The sequence below is a fragment of the Ceratotherium simum genome, chromosome 20, assembly GCF_057802395.1.
Source record: "Ceratotherium simum simum isolate JZ-2026a chromosome 20, ASM5780239v1, whole genome shotgun sequence".
NCBI lineage: Eukaryota > Metazoa > Chordata > Mammalia > Perissodactyla > Rhinocerotidae > Ceratotherium > Ceratotherium simum.
Genome location: NC_141919.1, coordinates 33,703,406 through 33,728,259, shown reverse-complemented (window position 1 = coordinate 33,728,259; position 24,854 = coordinate 33,703,406). Strand labels below are relative to the sequence as shown.

The window sequence follows — 24,854 nt, the reverse complement described above, 5'->3', positions numbered from 1 at the left end:
TGGCCTTTCTTTCCTCCTGAGAGAGATGAGATCCAATCAGACACACTGTAGATTTCGGTGCCTTTCTTCTTCTACAAACAGTTTGTTATGTGAAGAGAGACAGATTACTCTACATGTTCTCAAAAGAGATATAATTTTTACATTTTTCTCATGCCTGGCATTCTCTTGGCCCTTCCCTCCGCCTAACGGCTTTCTCCTAGACACATATATATTCATTATCCTAACATTCTTTTCTTTCTTCTTCATATTCTTTTTTTGGCATTGTTTGTTTTCAATGGAGAAAAAAAACTAAAGATCATTTAAAATGGTCTATTTTTTTTCTAACATTGAATAAACTGAAAAAAAAAAAAAACCTATCCAAATCCCCTTCTTTTATTTGAGAAACTAGAGGCCATTTGAAAACATAAAGTCAGTCAGCCAGTAGACAGAATATAAAAATCTTTCTGCAAACTATAATGCATTAGAACTGCATATTTGTTATATATTAGATAACCCTTAGGCAGAGCGAGAGGCAAACATGCCATCTAATTTGCACTTAAATGAAGCATTATTAATAAGAGTCACAGCTGGTTAAAGGTACAGAAATAGTCCACTGTCCCACAATTAGAATTCCCCCAAAGTCACTTAGTCCTTGGGAAAGGATTTGGTTCATACAAAGTGCTGACCCTGGAGCCCTACGGTAACACCTACCAGTGGGGACTGCCTCTTGCCCACACCCAGGCTACCCTCTGTTAGGAAAGCAGAACAAAGACTGTGTGCGTGGGAGGCAACTAAAAGGGTCCTCTGCATCCTGATGGATCAAAAATGGAATTTCCAGGATCTATTTTTCTAGCAGACATTAAAAGGTTTTTTTTTTTAATGAGGAAGATCAGCACTGAGCTACCATCCATGCCAATCCTCCTCTTTTTCGCTGAGGAAGACTGGCGCTGGGCTAACATCTGTGCCCATCTCCCTCCATTTTATATGGCACGCCGCCACAGCATGGCATGACAAGCAGCGCATCGGTGCGCGCCCAGGATCCGAACCCGGGCCGCCAATAGCAGAGCGCACACACTTAACCGCTACGCCACGGGGCCGGCCCCAGACAGTAAAAGTTTTGATTAGATAAAGTGGGCCTTTCACCAGTTATAGAGTTGTAGAGGAGCTACAAATGTAAAATAATATTGTATACTTAATTTATCTTTGTACTTGTTAAATTACAATAAAAAATAATTTAAACCAATCCTGGAAGTCCCCGAAATCTTACAAAAATGGTCTGAACATTACTCATATTTGAGAAAAATAAATTGCTGTGGAGAATGCCTCACTGGGGATATAGCTGGATGCAGACAACGTTCCTAATTCCTTAATCTTCAGATCCCGGAGGCTGTGATCGACATGAAACAGAATTATTACTCCATATGCACGGGGTGAGTTTCAATGCACCCCATAGAGAAGAGCACCCCTACTTTATTTGCTTTATACTTTGGCTTTCTCTGTAAGATTTCACTTCAACTTAAAAAAATTTTTTTAAACCAGGGCAATACACCACACTGCCTTGTTACTTCTATAAAATCTTGGGCCCTCTGCGTTAGAACAAGTAGAAGAGAACAGAGCAATAACTATATGGGTTAACTTCAAAACGGGAAGCTCCTGGGTGGACTCACCCCCAAGTCCTGGGTAATTTTATCAAAGAACTAATCTAAACAACATGCTTTTTGTCTTCTGTTATACTACTGTTTGAAGTGAGCATGTAGGATTCGCTTTGCTAAATGAGACCAAAACAATAGTGCCTTTTTAACCACAGTAGAATCTTTTGTTTTAATCTCATTTATATACTTGCAATAAAGCAGGGAATTAAAATTTCTTAAACTTACCTCTAATTCAGTAATGATTATAAGCCTGTTTCCCTATGGTTCAATAGAACAAATGCCATTTTACCTTTTAAGACCCTCAGAATACCTTCAGTAGATAGTTACAGAATTGTTCTCCTAGCAGCTAGCATTTCACGCACTTGTTTCCTTTGTATTTGACAATGACCAGATTTGGAAAATGACAAATGGAAGTGCTTTGCTATTCAAAGAGGAGGAATCCTGTGGAATTTCTAAACAGTAAGAGAACCCTCTCCAAATGGGATGCCCTTAGATGACTCAATGGCAAGAACACAAAAGTTATATAGACAAATTTTTCATTCTTACAAATTTCTCAGTCATATATACATCCTATGCCATTTTGAACATTAACTAGGTGTGAAGCATTTTGCTAGGCTCTGAGGATGAAACGGTGACTTGGTCCCTGCTCTTGTGGAGTTTATGGTCAAAGAGAGAAAAGAGACATTCCATAAGTAATTATAAAACTAAATACATAATTACAAAGTAGGATGAACACAATGAAGCGAAAGTATAGGGTACAATGAGAATGTATCACAATGGTTTCTCCTAATTTGTGGGAATCGTGGAGTAACGTTCATGGTGGTGTCATTCATTGAGACACTGAATTGTGAAAGATGACCAGGCTTGATCAGAAATATCACGGTTCCATTTTGGATAATCTAGATTTGAGACAGGCAAACAGGGAAGTCAAATAAACACTCAGATATATGAAGAAGTCTGGATTGAAGATAAAAATTTAGGAATCCTTGGTTAATAGGTGATAAGCTAGAGGTGAAAACTTACTTAGGGATAGAGTTAGAAAGAAAAGAGGGCCTATAACTGAGTCTTGAGGAATTTCAGCATTTAAAGGTTAGGGAGAGGACGTTAATTGGCAAAGAAGATTGAAGAGTGGCCTGATGTCAGAGGCAGATCTACGTTGAAGCTAATGAAGCTTAAGATTCTGGGTCCTTCCCTTGCCTGGCAGGAGCCCTAGCAATTGTTTACATGGTCGTATATTTTGTAAAATTTTCAAAAGAAAGATATCTTTGTTCTTCTTTTCTGAAAGCAGAGCCCCAAACTGTAGAAGCTTCAGGTGCCACACACACATCTGCCCCTAACTAAGAGGAAGGAGCAAAACCGAGCGAGTGATTTCATGGGCGGTGAGGGGCAACACTTCAGAGGAGAATGTTCAACAGTTATAAACGCATCTGAGAGGACAAGAAATATGAGGAGAGAAACATCTATTGGATTTAGGTAGTGGGAGGGAAGTCATGGTGTCCATAGCAAGAGCCCTCTCAGTGCAGTAACGGGGCAGGAAGCCAGATGCAGTTGGTTGATTTCCGGAAATTGAACTGTGAAGGAGAGGGAAGAAAGGGTGGTAGCAAGAGAGAGATGGACTATGGAGGAACGTTTTTTCTTTTCTCTCCCTCCCTCTCTCTTTTCTTTCTCTCTCTCTCTTTCTAGAAAGACTTAATTTTTAACTGCTTTGCTATTCAAAGAGGATGAATCCTTTGACATTTCTAACCAATAACAGAATCCTCTCCAAATGAGATGGCTTGAGATAACTCTATGGCAAGAACATGAAAGTTACATAGACATATTGTTCTTAAGATGGGGAGACTTGAGAGTGCTGATTGAAAGGTTACACAAGATAGAGATGTGTTGAAGATACAAAGGAAAAGATAAGCTGGGATGAGTTTTCCCTTCATCCACTTGCATTTTCAAAAGGCCTACAGGAGATGAATATCCACAGACTGAAAAAATCTAGTTGGTGTTTTAATTTACCCAGCAGGCAAATCTACACTGATTCACATGTTTGTGAAAGCACAAGAGGCCTTGGGTTGACAGCACTCTCTTCACCCAGAGCACTGAGTTCAGGTTACTCAACTTCCAATCATTTGCCGGCAAATGATCTATTTTGCAGCTTTCTGAAAATATCCATTTAAAAGCTCAAATCAATTTCCCTCTGAAGCCTTGTATATTTTTTAAACTGTTTTCTCTTAAATATTTAGTGAATACTGGAGAAATGCAAATATTAAATGCAAATATTTAATATCCTAGGTAGGAGGATACCTACCTAGGATATTAAAAAATTCTTTTAAATATTTTAAATTGGACTTCTCAGTATCTTTTGATGTATACTCTAATATTAGACTTACGTATTGAAAAATAAAGCCATTCTCTCCCACAGAAAAGATTCGTGGGACTCAGAAATTGAGAGTATCAGAAAGACAATCTTAAATGGCACAAAACGGAAATGAATGTTTTTCCTGGCACCATGCAATTCCTCCACGTTTATTGTTTTTGTGTTTTAATTAGATCATATGTCGAAGAATGCATATCGAAGTGTTAAAAGTTACTTAGAAAGTAAGATTATTAGCCCCGCCATGCCTCTTCATTAAAGTGCTTCTCCTTACAATCCCATACCACTTTAATAAGCTACTCATGCAAAAAGCATCCACAGGGCAGTTGGTCTAGATAATAAATTTTTTTTTATGTCCTCAGAACTAGAAATAGAGGCTCCCAGTTTCCACAGGTTGTAGCTTTAGCAAATAAAACTACAGGACGTCCAGTTAAAAGTCGAATTCAGATAAACAACGAATAATTTTCTTAGTATAAGTATGTCCCAAGCATCGCATGGAACACACTTGTCCAGAATAATTATTCCTTTTTCTTTGACATTCACATCTAACGGGGCGCCCGGTATTTTCTCTGGCAACCGCACAGAGTCCCTTCCCCACATCCCAGGCCGAGCGCCCGAGCAGCTAGTTTAAAACCCAGGACCGGCTGGCTCGGCCGCGCCCCCTGATTGGCCGAGGCGCGCCCGCCGCCCCGCCGGCCGCAGGCGTCACGCTGCCCCGGCAGCCCGGGCCCCGCCGCCGCCGCCTCGGCAGCCCCGGTCGGCGCAAGTGCGGCGCGCGCGCGGGGGGAGGGGGCGCGGCGGAGCGCGAGGCTGGCGTCGGGCGGCCGCGCGGGATGAAGTTTTCCGGTGGCGCGTGAGTGTCTGCGCGCGGTTGTCCCGAAGCTCCTCGCCGGGCCGTTACTTCGGAGGAGAAGAGACCGAGCGTGGGCGAGGCGAGGCCTTCCCCCCCCCCCCCCCCGAGGCCCCGGCGACCCCGGGTCGCCAGCCCTCCTCCCCTTTCGCGTCTCCGCCCGAGGCGGCTGCCGCGAGCCGGGTAAGCGGCGCCGGGGCCCGGGCCCAGAGGCCGGAGCGCGTCCCCGCGCCCTGCGCGCGCGCCGGCCGGGAAGCTGCGCGGACTCCCGGCGCTCTCGGGGAGCCGCTGCTCCTCTGGCTCTTTAAGAGGATGCGGTCTGGAAGTTTCCTTGGCTACTGGCGTGGCCCCCGAGCGATAGTCCGGTCCTTTTAGTCTCCTCCCCACCCCTGCCTTTGCTATTGCTTACTCTAAATGGTTTCAAAGTTTTTTCTTTTCCTTTTCCTGGAGGGGCATAGTCTTGATGCCGAGAAGGGGGCCTCCAGGCCTGGCGCGCGGGCCGGGCGCTCCGGGGCGCGGGAGCCTGTTGCTCTGCGCTGCTGCGGCCCCGGCGCCCCCTCCGCTGTTGCGTGCCGGGCTGTGCGGGTGGGTAGCGGGTGGGGAGAAATGCCCCCGCACTGGCGTCTCTTGCCTCGGCGGCGGGGGGCTCAGAGCGCGCCGCTAATTGGGACCCGCCCCCCAACCCCCCCGGGGCGCTTTCATCCACTGACCCCCTTGGTGGGAGCTTTGTGGTGTCACTCCCCCTTCATCCCCCCGCACGCCAACGGGGCGCCTTTGTCTGCGATTTCGCAGCCCCAGGATGGCGGATGTTCCTAGGGAAGCGCTGTTCGGGAGACGCTTTGTGTCTTGGAGTTGTGTGTGCGTCGGCGGTGGTGATGGTGTAAATTTTTGCTTGCGTTCTTTGCAGAAGCACAAAGGCTGGGCTATTCTTTTCCTGCAGATCACATGGAAATTCAAGCTGAGACAGCAGAGAGGAGGAGGGGCCGGGCGAGGGCGGGAGATGGCCGCTGCTGCGCAGTGGCCGGGGCAAGTCGGGGGCGGCAGGACGTCTCCATCCGTCTCCGCGGGTGGGGCACTGAGGTTGCTCGGCTCGGCAGGAACCGGAGCATGGGCGCTGCGTGCCTTGGGTGGGGAGGAGGAGGGTGACGGCTAGTGTTTCACCGGTAACATCAGATAAGAGGACCGTGACTTCACCAGCCTAGAAGGAAACCTCTCCATGTTCTTTTGATGTTGAGAGGGGAAGAATCTGAAAAGCGGCCAGACTGTTATCCAGCTTTAGTGGACAACTGTGGTGTAAACATCCTTTTTGTGTTTCCGTAGACATTCCTCATTTAGGTTACCTTTTACAGAATAAACACCACCTAGTCTGAAAAACTAACGAGGTGATGGTTTGGGAGTTTTTACATGTTGAATTTGGGTATAGGTGACTACCGCGAACTTTTTGTAAGGGTCGGCTCATCTAAATTGGTATAGTATACGCTCTAGCGCCTGGTGGAATTTAGGTAAACAACTTTATTTAAAAACCCAACAGAACTTGAATTTCCTTGGCTGGAACTTCTCGTACAATGCAAAGCTCTGGATGGATGCACCTGTGCCCCTGCCTAAGGGAGGGGCTGAGCGGGTTTAGACGGTGGTGGGGCTAATCTTGTCTGGGATGCCCAGATTGTCTGCTTGCTAATGGACTAGTTTACACAGGGGCGGGTCTATCTAGATTGGGCTCTACCCTGCTCAGAGTTCGCACTGGGGTCCATTAAAGCCGAGGTCTGTAAATATAAGGGCCATGGGCGAAATCGACCTGCTGCAGCCTGTTTTTTCCATAAGGTTTAGGAGCTAGGAATGGTTTATACGTTTTAAAATGGTTGAAAGCAAAATCAAAAAAATATTTCATGACGTGAAAATTATATGAAAGTCAAATTTCGGTGTCCGTAAGTAAAGTTGTGTTGGACCACAGTGACACTCATTCCTATTGTCTATATCTCGTTCTTACTGTCTGTGGCTGCTTTCACAGTGGCAGAGTCGAGTAGTTGCATAGTTGAAACAGAGAAGTATAGCCTTTAAAGTCTGAAATATTTATTATCTTACTCTACAAAAAAAGTTGCCAAGCAAGACCAGGCTTTTTTTTTCTTTTAAAGGAAGATTGGCCCTGCTCTAACATCTGTTGCCAATCTTCCTCTTTTTCTTTTCTCTCCCCAAAGCCCCAGTACATAGTTGTATATCGTAGTTGTATATCATAGTTGTAGAGTTGTAGCTCTTGTGTATGGGATGCTGCCTCAGGCTTGATGAGTGGTGAATAGGTCTGCGCCCAGGATCCGAACTGGTGAACCCCGGGGCAGCGGAAGTAGAATGCAGGATCTTAACACTGTGCTATCGGGCTGGCCCCGAAGACTAGGCTTTAAAAGTATTGCTTAAGTCCTCACTCTTGTGATGGATGCCTTGTTTAATTTCATTGCCTTTCAGGCCCTGTTTTTGGTGTCTCTTGAACTGGCAAATTTTTCCCCAATAGGTGGACAGATTAATGTGTTGAATTTTCTTATTTCCAAGTTTCACTCTCAAAAAGTTTTCTTGGGCCTGGGCCAGTGGTGTAGTGGTTAAGTTCGCGTGCTCCGCTTCAGCAGCCTGGGGTTTGCAGGTTCGGATCCCGGGCACAGACCTGTGCACCACTCATCAAGCCATCTTGTGGCAGGTATCCCACATATAAAGTAGAGGAAGATGGGCACGGATGTTAGCCCAGGGCCAGTCTTCCTCAGCAAAAAGAGGAGGATTGGCAACAGATGTTAGCTCAGGGCTAATCCTCTTCACACACAAAAAAATAAAAGTTTTCTTAACTTTTGGTATCTTTCTCTGTTAGATTCTAGGATAAAGTGGAGTTTCTGATTGGCAGAAATTTTGTATTTAGTTATTTTAAGTTTAATATAGATAGCTATATTTCAAGGTTTTCTGCAGTGAGTTCTAGTGACTTCTAGCTGCTCTGTTACCTGAGCAGGTTTGAGAATGATTGTTTTGTTTATTTAGGTAGAGAGAGAAAGGGTTAGTGGATGTCATAGGTTCCTTTCCACAAGCAAGTTGTCACTTAGGCAAAGCTGGTTTGGGGGCCCCTTGACTGTTATCATGCCTTTTTCCTACCTCATTTGCTAAAACAAAAAAACTGATGAAGTTTATCTCAACATACTACTAATGGATCAGTCATATGTGTACATTCTTCTTACATGTGTTCCTTTTCTTTCCTTGGCTCGTTTCAGTATTTCTTCCTTCTCCTTTTGTTTCTGGGTTTCTTTCTCCCTTTACCACACTCCTTCCCAAGCCTGACTGTTGTGGCTTGGGAAGGGAGAGGTGTCAGTCACAGTATTTACTGTGCTCCAAATTACTATCAGGTAGACATTGCCCTGTTTGGCCCTTGAAAGATGTCTTTGCATTTCAGGTACGTTTTAAATGCACATATACTGTGAGGGAGTAGAGACTGTCCTGGGAGTTGACTGTATCTCTGCAAGGTCATGGTGCTCAGAGAGGTTCCTGGAAATCCTTGAAATGTGATCTTGCATTGATGCAGGCCTTTAGTCTTTAGCTGCTGGGGTGGGGAGGCTCTGCTTTACAAATGAAGAAGTGGACCTATTGTCCAGAGCTAAGATTAAGGGATTTAGAAGCTGGCATGAAACAATGAATTGCCTGGAAGATAACTGTCCTAAATTAAAGGCGGATTATTTTCTCCAGATTACATCCCAAGTCTGATGTCGTAGACTTGACTCTCTTAGGTTGAGTTGCAGGTTGGCTCCATTTTGTATGTTTATAATATGCACAAACTACTCGGAATTTCATAAAATATGTTGAGGCAAAGTTGATGTATTGAACTGGAAATGTCCCCATGTATGCTAGAACAAACAACACATCTGCCAGCAAAAGATATTTCAAAGTAAAGAGGCAGACAACTTCTCACAGACTTCAGGACTGCTTGATAGTGCCACCTCCTCGCTGGCTGGCTGCAGCCTGGTGGGTGGTGAGCCTATGCCGGGCTCCCTGGCAGCTTCAGGCCCTGTTTCTGGACTCCCAGCTCTGTGCCCACGTCGAGGGGCACTGGGTTGGGAGAAGTTCTGCATGTCATGGGCTTGGCCCAAAGGTGCCAAAACTGTTGCACATATAGCTAAAAGCACAGATAACTATATAAATAGTTATATGTGCTAGCACATATAACAGGTAACTGAAAGCACATATAACTATTTCCCAAATAGTTTATGTGCCTTTAAAACACATTTGGCCTAAAGTAGGAATTCATTTGATATAGTTACATTGTTATGTATATTATCAAACCCCATGTTTATAACAAGAAAGCTATTGTTTTCTCTTGTAAATTAGTGGCATGCATAGGAGAGCATCACTATACACACAGTTGGGAAATGATGTTTAGTATGGTAAATTTGACATGCTATGATTAAATGATTATAGTGGGGTTCCATGTGGGTGAATAAGAATAAGGAGTTGAAGAACTACTTCTAGATAAAGGAAACTGATGTGAAGTGATCCATTGCCTTCCTGTGAAATATTTCCCGAGAAGAATATTGTCCTAATCTCTTCTTATGAGGCCGCCAGTCATATTGGATTAGGGACCACCCCCACTGACCTCATTTAACATTTAATTATCTGTTTAAAAACCCTTTCTCCACACACAGTCACATTCTGAGGTACTGGGGGTTAGGACTTCATTATGCATTTTTTTGGGGGAGACACTGTTGAGCCCATAACAAAGTTCTTAAAGAGACTGTAAGGTTCTTACAGACTGTAGGCTGTAAACTGGTGAGACCTTGAAGAATGGACTGGTTCCAGGTAAGGGAGGGAGGTCGTGGTATAATTTAGCATTGTGGTAGTTTGATGTTTGAGAAGAAAGGGAAACTGCTCTTTGAGGAGAAAGGTATTTTATCTTTGGTCTGAGGCCACTTGTTTTCTTTCTCCTGGTGTTCACTGGGAAATTGACCCGTCCTTTTATTGGACAGAGCATTAGTTTTCTTTTTAAGTGTTTCATAAAAGCATTAATTTTCTTAAAATATTTCTTCTACTACTCTTAAAAAGTGAGTAAAACATTAAATTTGGCGAAGATGAAATGTTAGTGTTGTAAACATGTCATGATGGTTTTGGAGTTCGACTAAAACAGCAAAATGTATTCTTTAAATTACGTTGATCTAAAAACTGTAGGTATATCCTGTGCATGTTTTGTGGGCAAATATTTGACATAATCTTTTTTCCCCAGAAATTTCTTCCCCATTTTGGAAAAATATAAAATTAAAAAGGTAATTTAAAATATCATGTATCATTAGATAACAAAAACTTTTTTAAGTGTTGAAATTATATTTGTTGAGTTAGAGAAATGTTAAAGCGATTCTTCCAAATTTGGCAGGCTGAGCTAAAAAAATAAATAAATAAAACGAGACCTAAATTCTTGGTTTTTTTCTTCTTGCCTATGTTGGTTAAATTTGTTTGGTCTTGGGAATTCTTATCTTTATCATCTTTTCAGTGTTATTTATATCTGTGAAAACAACATTCATTGTTATTTTCTTGTAAACCACTCTACCTCCAGATCTAAGGTGCTATAAATAAATGCATGAGGTGCAAGTGAAAAAGGAAACACTTGTAAGAAAGGAAAAAACAGAAACATCAGCTACCAAAAAAAATCTTAAAGAAAAACCTATTTAGGTTGTATTGATGATTTAATGTTGATAGTTTAAGTTTGGGTTACTTTACCATTTACTCTATTGCTTACATTTAAAAACTGTAGTTACAGTAAAATATATAAGATAATTATTTCTTTTAGTAACTTTTTTTTTTTTTTTTGGTGAGGAAGATTAGCCCTGAGCTAACATCTGTTGCCAATCCTCCTCTTTTTGCTGAGGAAGATTGGCCCTGGGCTAACATCCCTGCCCATCTTCCTCTACTTTATATGTGAGACGCTGCCACAGCATGGCCTGGTAAGTGGTGCATAGGTCAGTGCCCAGAATCCGTGCCCAGGATCCGAACCTGCAAACCCTAGGCCGCCGAAGCAGAGCATGTGAACCCAACCAGTATGCCACTGGGCCAGCCCCTAGTCACTTTTTTTGATGATAAGAGTAGAATATTTAAAAAAATTTGAAAGACATAGACAAGCACAAAGAAGCAGAACTTACCTGTAATTCTATTGCCTAGGTACTGCCTCCTGTCAAGAAAACACGTTTTGTGAAATGAGAATGCTTAAATTATTTTGATATAACAAATGAATAACTAGAGCTGTTGATCAAAAGATTTCACCGATTGCTCTTTTTCTCAGTGAGAATACTATGATCTGAGATTATTAAACATCTGCACATTTGAATTGACCCTAATAATATCTGTTTGAACCAATGTCTTGACTCTCTGAGGAGGCAAAATATGGTTAACTGCCATGTGGCATACAGGACTCCAGTGGAGAATGCATTTTTACATCTTCATCTCTGCTTAAAATTAAACGTTACGTAGTCCTGTAGTTAATTTTGGAATGACTTTATGTTGTGTAATTGGTGGCTCCTAGCACACCTTGCTTTGGGCAACTGGCTGTAGAAAGTGGTCATGGGAATCTGTCATTCTGTGCTAATAAAACATCACTAACCTAACAAAACTATGATGATAGAATCATAAAGATTAAACATTATTCTGCAATTTAAAAGATCCTTTCTGATCTATACAAGCTATGTCCAGCTTCTCTTACACTTGCTAGGCCACCTTAACAGGTCCTGCTTGTCTGAGGCATTACTGGATCAAGCTCATAAAGCCTTAGGTTAGCTGTTCTCCTTGTTTCCCCCCAGTCTTCCAAGGGTACCTTGTTTGCATAAGTCAGGTGTGAAGTTGGCCTCTGGGCAACACTTATTTCCTGCTGTAGGACTGGAGGGGCCTCAACTGTAGGGTTCAGTGGAGTTTTCCCTGACCCCCTCCCCTCTTTCGTACCACATTCCTGGTTTTTCTGGGAATAATAAACGTAGTCATCCTATTCCTTTTTAGAAAAGTAGCTCTAGAATGCCTCTTCATTCTGATATGATCTGCTGAATATATGTATTGGATCAGGCTAAATCACGAAGTGTTTTTAGATCTGTTTTGTGGCTGAGGTGGAAAAACAAAAGAAGAAACAGCCCCTAGGCCTGGGTTATTGCTCCCTAGCCAGCTCCATTAGATTCAGTAAACATCTGTGGGGTGCTAAGCTCAGGACATTCTGCCTCCACCAGTTTCAAGGGAGGGGGAGGGAGGGATTAACTTCCATTGTTTATTGAGATATTATATATTATTCACATAAAATGCACATATTAAAAATGTACAGTTTGTTAAATTTTGGCCTATGCAAAACCATCCCCGCAATCAAGATAGTGAACATATCCATCACTCCCAGAGTATCCTCATGCCCTTTGTACGCTTTTCCTGCCTCCCTCCCTCCCCATCTCCCATCTCCAAGAAACCACTGGTCTCCTTTCTGTCACTATAGATTAGTTTGCATTCCCTAGAGCTTTAAATAAATGGAATAATACAGTGTTCTCTCTTTTTGTCTCACTTCTTTCATTCTCTATTTTGTAATTCATTCATGTTGCCTGTATTCGTAGTTTATTATTATTTATTGCTGAGTACTAGTTCTTATATGGAAATACCATTCGGTAGCTTTTTAGGAGTTTGTAATTCTCTTGTGCTTTGCCCATTGTCTTGTAGTGTATTTGTTCTTGGTTTCAACAGTAGGTGTCAGAATTTTGTATTTGATGGTGTTTTTCAGTCTTCCTAAATTTATACCCCTTTTGGATAAATGTAAAATTTGAATACCGTTATGTAGTATTACTTGAAGTTTCAAAAATATGTAAATCGTGGTTTAAAAAAAAGAACTGCTGGTAATTGTAGAATAAAATAAAGAGATTTAAAAATTTCAGATCTTTAAAGATATCAAGTGATTGAGTAAAAAAAAAAAAGGTCATATGAGTCTTAAGGCTTTCTGTAAGCGTCTGTATCCTGCCCTGTGAAGAGCGTGAGTGCAGCCTGGTCACTTTCAGTGTTGGGCCCCAAGCTGTATTTTCAGACTGCTTGCCTAATTCTCCTCACCCAATTGCATATTTTTTGTAGTTCTTATAATTTTTGATAGATTTATCTGCTACTGCTTGTGACAAATTTATGTGACCATGATAGAGTGAATGGATAACAAAGAAGTTATTTGGAGCCTGAGTTATCCAAATAGTTGCCATTCGGTATATGTTACAACTAAGATTATCAAACATACCAAGAGTTGAAGAGAGGATGATCATTATATTGTGAAAACATGGTATTCTGGCTGGAATAGTTCTGACTTTTTGGGTAATTTTTAGCATTTAAACGTGTTTGTCTCTACTTTCTGATCACGTAATTGAAATTAAGTGGCAAAAACAAAACAAAACACTACCATTTCAGGCAGATTATTACAGGCTCATTATTCAGGCTCTCTGGATTATTACAAGTGTAAAAGTTGGTTTATAATCTTAATATGAACATTTAGTCCTTTGAGTACCATAATAAAATACAGTTAATGAATGTAGTTAAATAGTAGATGAGTTAATTAAGAAGCAAATAGTCGTGTTTATTGAAAGAGAGTGAGACCTTTTAAAATGTTTTCTGAGAGAAAGTACCAGTTGTCAAATTGGCCCTAGTGAGTCCTACAGAATTATGTATGGTAACTAAATAGTGTAGCCTATTACCATTATCTGTGAATTAGTAATTAGGGAATTGAATCGGTCCATGCTTATCTATCTTATATGGCTAAGGTTCATGTTCGGATAGGTTCATATTAGTTTGGATTTCTTTATACAATTTTCCCTTATCTAAACTACTTGGAATCTTGCCAGCAAGATGTAAATCATCATCTCTTTTGCTGACTGTCCTCAGCGTATTCTCAGCGATGTAGATTACCACTGACTGACAAGCTTAGCAGCTGGTTTAGACAGTGACATCTCTTTGCTGTCAGAGGAACACGGAGTTCTCTCTAGTAATTCTTTAGTACACATTATGAAAAACATTGCTTTTATTATTGTGGAAAAATTTTATTTTCTCCTTGAGTATATGCAACTATTTAATCAACAGAAGATCCAAAGGTGAATTTATTTTGATTTAGTATGGAGGTGAATAAGAGAGGATTATGGCTGATTTTATATTTTTTTAGATATATTCTCCTCCACATATGTAGACTTTATTTCATCTTGGAACTGGCTGGAATGTTTTTGACTTCACTAGGATTTTTAATTTACCTCACAGATTATTATTTGATGTCTATTTAAGATATTTTAAATTTTTTTTATTAAGGTAACATTGGTTTATAACATGTCAATTTCAGGTGCCCATCATATTTTGCCTTCTGTATAGACTACATGATGTTCACCACCAAAAGTCTAGTTGCCATCCATCACTGTACACATGTGCCCTGTTTTGATCTTCTCCTCTACTTAATTTGACCTTATTAAGGTTATCTTCCATAAGTAGTTTGTTTTCACATTGGTATGGAAACCAAAGTAATATCAAATAAGCCTTATTTAGTATCAGCTAATTGAACAGTAACACCATTCCTTGCCTAGTGTGTTGGCCTAAGTGGGTGCTTCATGATTGTGGTACTCATTTAGAGTGATCAAGCATGAAGGGTCTTTATTTGTAATTGATTTCTACCACTGAAATAATTGTTGTGTATTACGTTATATTTTTAAATGTTCATGTTCCCTGGGATTCCAACCTCAGTTCTTCCCCTTGTTAATCTGTACCTTCTTCCTGATTAATCTCTGTTATCTTCAGCAACACATAGAGGCCGGTGATTCCCTCCTCTTTATGTCTCCAAGTTCTTTTCTCCTTAGGTCCACATGTGTAATTGATTCATTCTTTCCACAAATATTTATTGAGTGCCAACTCGGGACCAGCCAGTATTTCTAGTGCTGGGGATATAGCCCTGTGAAAAAAGGGAAACGACAGCAACAAAAAACAACAAAAATTCCTACCCTCATGGAGCTTAAAATCTACTATTTCCTATTTTTTAGAGGCATTGCAAGCTCAATATGTCCAAAAGGAATACATTTCCACCCCTTCGTCTAAAAATAGATTACATTTCTCTTTCTGCTGTTGTTCTTTGAGCTAACAAAGTCCCAATATATCTAGTTTCCCAGATTAGAAACACTGAGAGTCAACCTCTATTGCTGTCAATCGACCATTCCACCTCCCCCCATCTGAATCCTTTTGATTCCCTCTAATGAATCTGTCTGTATCGCCTCTCTTTTCTTGCCACTGCCTTAATCTTGGTTCACATTATTTTTTGTTGGGCTGTTTTAACAGCCTAACATCTGGTTGTAGTATCGTTAATTCTTTGTTCTTTTTGGTGTATTATTTGCCCTATTGCCAGAATTGTTTTTCCAGAAAATAAATTTTAGTAATTTCTCCCACCCTCCCCAGTGTATCTAAATGCTCCACAAGGCCTGTAGGGCAAAGTCCCAACAAGGCCACCAAAACATTGCTTTCCTAGCTCCTGTCTAGTTCAGTAGCTCCGTACCATAGAACCACTGTCATTAAATTCTCTGGTTTCTTTGCCTTAGCAGGTGTCCTTCCCTTAGCAAGAGATGCCTTTCCTCCTGGTTCTTCCCCATACTCTCCTAGCTTGTGTATCCTTGATGACGATTCACATGTCACATTTCCTCCAAATTCTTTCTCACTCATGCTGACAGCACTGGATTCCTCTGTACTCTCATAGAATTTAGGACATATCACATTGCAGTGTAATTACTTACTGTTTTCCACTAAATTGAGGGCTCAGAAGTTAGGTACCTGTGCTCATTCTCCTTTGCCATATGCATCAGTGATAGAGGCAGATACAGATTTTGGGGGGCTTAAAGTTTATATAGAATTTGGGATGGCTCTCTTAAAAAAACTCCAAAATTACAAGTACAGAATTAGGTGTCAAAGTGCATATTTATTTGAATGGGAATGGAAAGATCCTGTGCAGGTATCTTCATTGCTTAATCTGCCTATGCCCCATACCCAGGGAAATAAATATAAGTACTTAGTTAAAACTTGCTGAAATAATGCTGTGTATATATAATTTTTTTTTTTTTTGCTGTTGATTTTCTTAAACTTAGGAAACAATATCGGTTAACCATTCTGATGCTAATACTGTTAATAATAATGCCTACTATTTCTATAGCACTTCTCGTTTTCTACACACTTTCACATACTATCTTATGGGATTCTGACAACTGAGTCCAAGGAAAGTGACTCAGACTTCATGGCTTTTACTGTCTTTGGCTACTTGCTGGATGAAAGAAGATAGAGTTGAAGTTCTTCCTTTGAGATCAGATTTCACTTTGGCGGGGGAAGTGGCTCGGCTCTTCCTGTGCATCTGTAACTTCAGTCAACACCCTGCTCCACCTCCTGTTAGCCTGGGGAATGCTAAGGAATTTTCTGAGGGTTTTCCAAGTTATCTTGCTGCTGCTGCTGCTTTCTCTCTCTTCTCCCTTTCAGGTTCCTCACTCATTATTTATTCTTCCTTTCCTCCCTTACTTGTTTATCTGTGTCTCACCGTACATCAAACCTATTCCCTCTCCATCTGTCTTCTCTGGTGGATAAGTGTCACTTCTTTGATGGAGCTGCATTTTGTAGTTTGCAATTGTTGGATTCATTTCTACTTCTTTGAAATATTATAGGCAATGATTTTGGGGATCCTCAATAGTACAAAAAGTGCATATAGTTTTCAGCAATGGGAAAGGAGATGTCCTAAAGCTGAGTACTTTATTTACTGCATAGATAAGATGGTGCATTTTGCAAAGCCCACTTCAGAAATGATCAGTTTTCATTTGTGTTAAGGAGTTACCGATTTAATAAACCTGGTTAATCTGATGGCAAATAGAAAAGAGCAAGATGAAGAAAACAGTGTCCAGACACTGAGAGGAGACAAAATAATAACAGCAGTAGCTTTTGTATGGCTATTACTCCCAGGCACTTTGCATATGTTATTGTTAATGCCACTTTACAACAGCAGCTCTGAAAAGTTAAGTGACTTGCCCAGGATCTCAAACTAGTAAAATGGCAGAGTCTTTTTGTAAGAGGACTTTATAAAGCAACCTGGGAACACTGAAAGCATAGCTGCCTGGTGCTACTTAATCTGAAGGTAAATAAGTGTTTTCTTTCCTGTAGTAGTATTATTAGAGCACAGAGCTGTGATTTGGTGGAAAGGTCTTGGCTTTGATGTCAGTCAGACTTGAGTTGGCTTTAAATGTTAGCTCTGTTACTTAAAAGCTTTGTGAATGTAAGGGAAAACACTTTAGTATCTTTCTGAGCCTCAATTTTCTTAGTTGAAAATAGCTGTATTTAATATAGAGCTGTTGGTAGGATTAAAGGAAATGCATGTGTGTAAAGCATGTATGCTGTGTTTAAGAAGACAGGGATATGTGAAAGCTGTTTCGTAAATGATATTTCAAACTGTAAAAATAATGCCAGTTCATTGCCTAAAAAACTCACTTAGGGAGACTATTTTATTCTCTGGAAGAATTATTATTATAGTAGATGCAATAACAGTCCGTTCTTATATGCAGTTTTATTATTAGTTGTTGTTGAATAGCGTTTTTTAAAAGTCCCAAATAACAAATTATTGCTTAAATTTGTAGGTTACATTCAAGTCTACATTTTAGACATCCCAGTGGTAAATATAAGTTTGGAAACTTTTGCCTCTTGAAGGGAGTATTTGGTGATGAATTTGTACCCGAGGAATGAAGTTGCACTTTTTTTTTTAGTCAGCAAAATGATATGGAAAATTAAACAGTTTGTTATTTAGGGAATCTTCTCAGGGTAGACACCCAATCTGATTGAGTAGGGCTTTTAAGCTTATTATTTCTTCCTCCTTCTTCTCTGCCCCCAAATCCTCTGGTAGCTGAATTAGATTACTTTCGGTTGAAATTTTCAGATATTGGTTGATGTTTTATTACATAGACTTTTTAGTACCCGCACATAATAGTGGCTTTAGAAATGATTGCTTAATACAAGGTCTGAGTTATGTGACCTTGAGAGAAGTTAGTAATCGCTTTGACCTACTTCCTCATCTATAAAATGTGATGTTAGCATGTTATGTTTTGGAAAGAGGAAAAGCTCACAGAATTTTCTTATGTCTTCAAATAAGATATTTAAAATTATTAAGTATTAATAATTGCAAAAAAAAATGCATTGATTTCTTCTGCCAGCCGAATTTAAGGGTTCTAAATTGCTCCATGAAAAGTATTGCAAAGAGTGGGCTCAGAGAGAGCGAGAGAGCGTGATCTGTCACGAGCCTGTCGCCGATCACACTTGGTACTTCTTTGTGCAGAGTTGGAGTTAAACCAACAGGGGATGCATACCTGTAGTCAACCACAAGCATAGTATAGGAGCAAAAAACAGCCGCATTAAATATCACTCCAATGTGCTGTTTTCCTCCAGGGGATTTCCTATCAGAAATTTGAGCCTGACTTTTTCTGAGTAAAATTTGTAAACTTTATCTTTATTCCTATCCAGATTCAGCAAAGGGAAATCATGAAAGCCACAAACTGAATTTTGGAGGTGCTGATTGATGGGGAAGGATAAAAATATCTAATTACGTTTAGTACTTATAGCTCAATGATAGCTAAGTAGGCGATATGATAGATGACACTCATCATAATTTTTGTAGAAAAGATTCCAGAACAGGAGAACCAATTTGGAACCGTAATAGGGAAATGGTGGAAGTAGTTATTTTAAAGGTTATGGGGGAAAGACCTTGAAATGACCTTGAGTAAAGAGCGTGAACTGGAAGTAGTAGGGGGGGAGGTAAGTTGAAGCAGCATGGTCATAATATTCTGGTCTACCCTCCACCTCCCAGTTCCACAGTTTTGTCAGTATTGGAAAGGTTGTCTCTATTCACTATGCTTTAGAACTTTACCCTGAGGAATCATTCAGTCACAACTAACAAAGCCACCTATTGTTCTGCCCCAGTATCATCATTGAGATCTCACAAACTCAATGGAAATCCAGTCCCTGAGAGGGTGGCCGAGGAATGACAGATATCTTCTGTATTGTCACCTCCTCCTGCTATTGACAAGTCCTCACACAGAGCAGCTGCCAGTCCTGTTTCGGGGTCCCAGGGGGACACTTTGAGTATCCATGGTTTTTCTAAGCACCAAGGACACAGTCTGCACGGGGCCCCTGGAGAATTGCCTCATTCCAGGCAGGCAAAAGGGCAGGAGGCAGGAGCCTGAAGTAATTTCTCTGGAGAATTGGTTGCCAGTGTAGGAATTGCACCTGAGAATTCTGTGGCACAGAGTTAATCCTTCCGCACATTTTTGGTTTCCCTCAAGAAAATTATGTGGCTGGAGTGAATGGTTAATGAGCAGCTAACTGCCTCTGGAGTCCGACGTCGACCCACTGCTGTTCACCTGCGAGGGCAGCACTTGGAGGAGTCCCTGTGCCTGGTTCTGTCCAAGAAATCTGCCCAGCCTGTTGGGTCTTGATCCTTAACGCTGAAAATGTGGTAGCAAATGGGTGAACTGCCCAATAACCTAAATTCCTCTGAGTTTAACTAGCGAGTGAGAGACCAGAAGAGGCTAAATCTTCATTCTCAGAAACATCTAAATCTTTTCTCTGAGTTAACATGTTTGGTATGAGTTAGGGGCGGGAGGGCTCCTGTCTTTTAGGGATGCACTGAGAGAGAACATTATGGATGGAAAATATGTAAAAACGGGTTCCCAGAGAGAAGGTGTTGGAATCCATAGTTCTCTAGTATGTGTTTGCTTATATTTTTAAAATTATGGGTGAAGGTGGAGGAGGAAGGAAATGAATATAATATAATAGACTATAAGTGATTTGTCTAATATATTAAAAAGAAAGAAAAGTCAGCCTTTCAAATAGTCAGTTGAGTAATAGCAGCTGCCCGAGGTTCTAATCCCAGACACACCACCGATTTGTTATGTAACCAAACCTCAGTGACCTTTAGCCTGTCTGTGAGTTACATGGTCTTTGAAGCTCCTTTCAACTCGAAAATTGACTTCGTAGTTGGGTGTTGGCGGTAAATAAGGGAGCTTAACTCAGAGGCATCACAAAATATAATTTAAGTGTGTAATTCTGGAAGTGGATATGAATCCAGTAAAATGTCTTTATAAAGTTAGTATCTGTGTGCTTTAGGGAATCTGCAGTTAATGAAAGAACATGTATACTTTTTGAAAGGACAATGAACCCTTCACCTCAGGGCAGCAGTCTTAAAAATAAAAGGAAGTAACTTTCAAAACCAAAATAAATTTAATGAACACATTTGTTAGTATAAATACGTTTGTTGTATATCTCTAATAAAATAGCCTAATTTCTATTTTATAGGTATTTGCCTTTTTAGTAGGTTTTTTCCTTCCTATTAGGGAATTCCTAGGAAAAGGAATGAGGTGATATTATTTTCACCAAAACTTGTTTAGAGTATGTGGATTCTTGGTCAAAGTAATGATTTTGGTTTATGTATGTCTACGTAATTGCGGATTAACATGCCACTTCTCCATATTATGGTATTAGCTTAGATACATTATGTGACTATTCATTATATTGAATTGTTGTTTGAAAATGCATGAAAGAGAAATAAGTTTTTTTTGGTTTACCCATCCTTTCCAGTGGTGGGGATTTTGGTTTGCACTGTGTATATGTTCAAAGTAGAACAGCAACAGTCATTCATCACTTTCTGCCCTGCTCTCTGTCTCTATCACATGGAGTTGGCTAAACCAGGGCCATAAACTTCTGCTTCTAAAGCTCTTATCTAAAACAGCTTGGCAAAACTAGAAGCAGAGTAGCCATCAGAAAATCAGAGTAAAAGTTTGTTTTTAGTGGCGAAAATGAGAATTCCATATGTTTTTGAAGAAATCATAATATTTCCTATTATTTTGCTGGAGTTAAATAATCTTGCCTGAAGAAATTATTTTCCTGGCAGCATTTACCAATAGTAAAAATTTTTTTCCAAATAATTTAGTAGTTTGAGATGAAATCTTTTTTTGCTGAGGAAGGATGATAGGGAGGATTTGAAAAATACTGTAAATTATAAAGAAGAAAATAATCATCTCTAGTCCTGTCCTCCAAAATCAGATATTAACATTTTCATGTGTTTACTGCCAATCTCTTATTTTTCTGTTTTATTATGAAAAATTTCAAATGTATATATTACAGTGAATCCTCATGTATCCACCATCCATCATTCAGTTTTAACAGCCATTGGTTCATGGCCAATTTCTTCTGTCCTCTTCCGTTTCTTGGAAGCATATCCCAAATATTTCACCACCTGATCCATAACTATTTCAACTCAATTACTTTTTACATATATACTTTTTTTTGTGTGTGTGTGTGAGGAAGATCAGCCCTGAGCCAACATATGCCAATCCTCCTCTTTTTTTTTTGTTTTTTTTGCTGAGGAAGACTGGCCCTGGGCTAACATCCGTGCCCATCTTCCTCTACTTTATATGGGACACCGCCACAACATGGCTCGCCAAGCAGTGTGTCACTCTGCGCCCGGGATCTGAACCGGCAAACCCCGGGTCATGCAGCAGAGCGCGTGCACTTAACAGCTTGTGCCACCAGGCCGGCCCCTTTACATATATACTTTTAAAACATTCTAAAAGTATAGTTTTCTAAAAAAAATAGAGAGTGCTCAAGTCCCCTTTTGACCTCTCTCTGATCTTGCATCTGTTCATCCCTAAAAGTAACTAGTTCTGTAATTGATTTTAGAATGTATCCTTTTAATATATTGTTGAATATGATGAAAGTACATGTACACATATTTATGTATTTATATATATAGAACATATATTATTGTTCTATATATTGTTAAAAATATAGATAAATGAGATCAAACTATACTTATTCTGCAACTCTCAGTTTCATTTTGAGATCCGGATTGAGTCTGTTCTTTAATAAGTGAGTCTAATGCATGCATTTTTTTTTGTGAATATGGATATCTGTATTTATTTTAGTCTGATTGGTTTGTGTTTTTTTTTTACTGTGCTTTTTTCCTTTTTTCTTTTCTTCTCCTGTTCCCAACCTCTTTTAGATTGTTCCATCTTTTTTCCTCCTGTTTTATAAATTATAGATTCCATTTCTGTTTTTCTTAGCGTTACTTTAAATTTTTAACATACATATTTGACTCATTTTTCTAGTGGAGTTTGAAGGAAAAGTATTGCTATCCTGCTATGACTGGATTTTTTTAGCCAGAAACATTTTCATTATTTATAAATGTTTTTCAGAGTTACTGTGGTTTCATTTATAGAATGAAACCTTGTCAGATCTCACATTCCTTTTTCAACAGTGGATTTATGTTGTGTTTAGTTGAAACCTGGTGACTTTTCTCAGGCTCTTATCAAAACTGAATACTTTGTAGTATTTTATTCACCTGCCATAGTAGCAGCTTCCTTAATGCCTTGTTTTTCTGATGTAACTCTCTCTCCTGTAAGATTCTTAATTACTTGGTGGTCCTATTAAAGTTATCTTTGCTGATAAGCTCCTTCAAATCTTTATTGGGAGTAGAGTGTCAAATGAAGTAGTTAAAGGAGGAAGGGTACTTCTTAAGCAAGGATGTCTGAGAGGATTGGTTGGTTTGGGATGTGATGGTATGGTGCCATACCAAAGCAGGCTGTAATAGTTAGGTGTATTTGAATGGAACAAACAGAGCCTCATAGTAATTACCTTTGGCAAAATGGAGTTCACTGTAAGAATGAATATTGGTGACTGAGTCTTAGGGACCAATTACTCTGTTTGCCTTGCACTGGCTGTGTTGGGTCTCCTAAGGACTACCTGCCTCTCTCTTAATGTCAGCTGTGTTCTTCTGTCTCTATCAACTGATTCATTTTGCTCTCTCATAACTCTGGCTTGCATGTGTCCCATCCTAGCCTCTTCATCCTTTACGCATCCTCCTTCTATCTTTTTTTTTTTTTTTTGTGAGGAGGACTAGCCCTGAGCTAACATCTCTGATGCCAATCCTCCCCTTTTTTTCTTCAGGAAGATTTGCCCTGAGCTAACATCCGTGGCCATCTTCCTCCACTTTATATGGGACGCTGCCACAGCATGGCTTAACAAGCAGTGCATTGGTGCGCGCCAGGGATCCAAACCTGTGAACCCCAGGCTGCCGCAGCAGAGCGCGTGCACTTAACCACTTGCGCCACTGGGCCGGCTCCCTCCTTCTATCTTTTTAACTCTAGCTCCACCACTAATTAGTTTCTGTCAATGTTTCCTCTTCTCAAGTTCCCAGGAGAGAGACCTCTAGCCCAGTGTTACCTTCCAGGTGAGCACTTAGATTGTCTTCCCTTGGGTCAGGAGCCCAACCCTTGCTCCCCTGGTTATGGTTGGAGGAGGGGGCATAGCATAGTGTGTAATTGCATATTCTTTGGAGCAGGGGCTGTGGAAAGGTTGAAATCTGTATTAGTTGGTTTTGCTGTCATAACAAATACCATAGACTGGGTGGCCTAAACAACAGAAATTTATTTCCTCATGGTTTCGGAGGCTGGGGAGTCCAACATCAAGGTCTAGTAGGGTTTGGATTCTGGTCAGAGCTCTCTTCCAAGCTTGTGGATGGCCACCTTCTCACTGTGTCCTCGCATGGCCTTTCTTTGGTGCTTGCATGTGGGGAGAGAGAGGGGGAGAGTAGGAGGGGAAGAGGTGGGGGAGGGCAATATCTCTTCCCCTTCTTAAAAGGCCATCAATCCTATTGGATTAGGGCCCCACCCCTATGACCCCATTTAACCTTAATTAGTTCTAAAAGCCCTGTCTCCAAATATAATCAAATTGAGAGTTACAGCGTCAACATAATTTGGGGGGGATATGATTCAGTCCATAGCAGCATTATAAGGTACTGTAACTCAGTCTTTTAAACTCTTGATCAGGACAGATCTTTATTTCTAGAACAGTCATACTGCTGACCTGCTATTCTTTTTATATTCTCTATCTTGGTGATCGGTATTACCGTCCCATCAATAACTCAAGCAGGAAAGCTGGGATTCATCCTAGACTCATCTTCCTTAGCTCCACGTTACCAGGTCCTATCGTTTATAGCTCATAATTAATTCTTGAATCCGTCTCCCATTTTCATTTATTTTTCACTTTCATCTCTATTTTTGAAAATGCCTCTTACCTGGCCTTCTTGTCTCCAGTTTCTCTTGCTTTGCATAGATCTTCCACACCATTGCCAGAGTGATCTTTCTAAAACAGAGTTTGACTGTGTTATTCACTGTGCTGAAATAAACTTCAAAATTAAATATCTAAACTCTTTAAGAATGGTATGCGGGGCCCGCCGTAATTGATCCTGTTCTCACATCTCTAGCCTCATCACCCCTGGTTTTCCTTGAGCCCCCGTCCAGGTATAAGAAGCTGCTTGCAGTCCTGTGCCCTCTTGCCTCTCCGTGGGAGCTCTTTATCTCTCCTTCTGCCCCAACTAACTCCCGCCTGTTCTTTAGGACTCTGTGCAGGGGTCTCTGGCTCCAGGAAGCTTCCCCTTTCTCCCCAGTTTGGGTTTGGTGTTACTCTTTTGTCCTCTTGTGTGTTAGGTGTCTGTTTACTTGTTTTCTCTTCCATTCACTTGTCCTGTGAGTTCCTCACGGGAACTGTGTCCTCATTTCTCTAGTTCTGCCACCCGACCTGCCAGTCACGCAGGCACCCCGTGTGTGTTGTTGAATCAGTAAATAGCAGAATTTAGGTTCTTTTCTACCCACGTGGCCTCCTCAGCATTTTTACTTTGGACAGGTAATTTATCTTTCTGTTTTATAAAGGAAGGACAAGATTATCCATCAGTGTTTGACATATGTTGTAAAAGCAAGCTTCCTTGATACTTGATTTTCTTTGATATTGGGGAGCAAAATAGAATTAATAAATTCTATTGTTATTGTAGGAATTTGGAAAGATTCATAATTGTCAACTTGAAAATAATTTTGTTCATGAATGCTTTTTTGATCAAGCCTATAAAAATGAGGGAGAAGTTCCAAAGAAGAGATACGGAGAAGAGGCCTAGTGTTTCTGTTGGATGATTGATTGTATG

The 24,854-nt window shown here is 40.5% G+C and overlaps 1 protein-coding gene across 8 annotated transcripts in view; it reads left to right on the top strand.

The window, feature by feature from the left end:
• The first annotated feature begins 4,726 nt into the window (after nucleotides 1–4,726).
• MPDZ (multiple PDZ domain crumbs cell polarity complex component) overlaps nucleotides 4,727–24,854 on the top strand; it is a 157,108-nt gene continuing 136,980 nt past the window's right edge. For 4 of the 8 annotated variants that reach the window (XM_087444594.1, XM_087444591.1, XM_087444592.1 and 1 more), the window contains exon 1: nucleotides 4,801–5,026. The gene's annotated coding sequence lies outside the window, so the exon portion shown is untranslated. Of the gene's footprint in view, nucleotides 5,027–24,854 lie in introns of all 8 variants that reach the window. The other 4 variants (XM_087444596.1, XM_087444593.1, XM_087444595.1 and 1 more) reach the window with 2 other exon arrangements.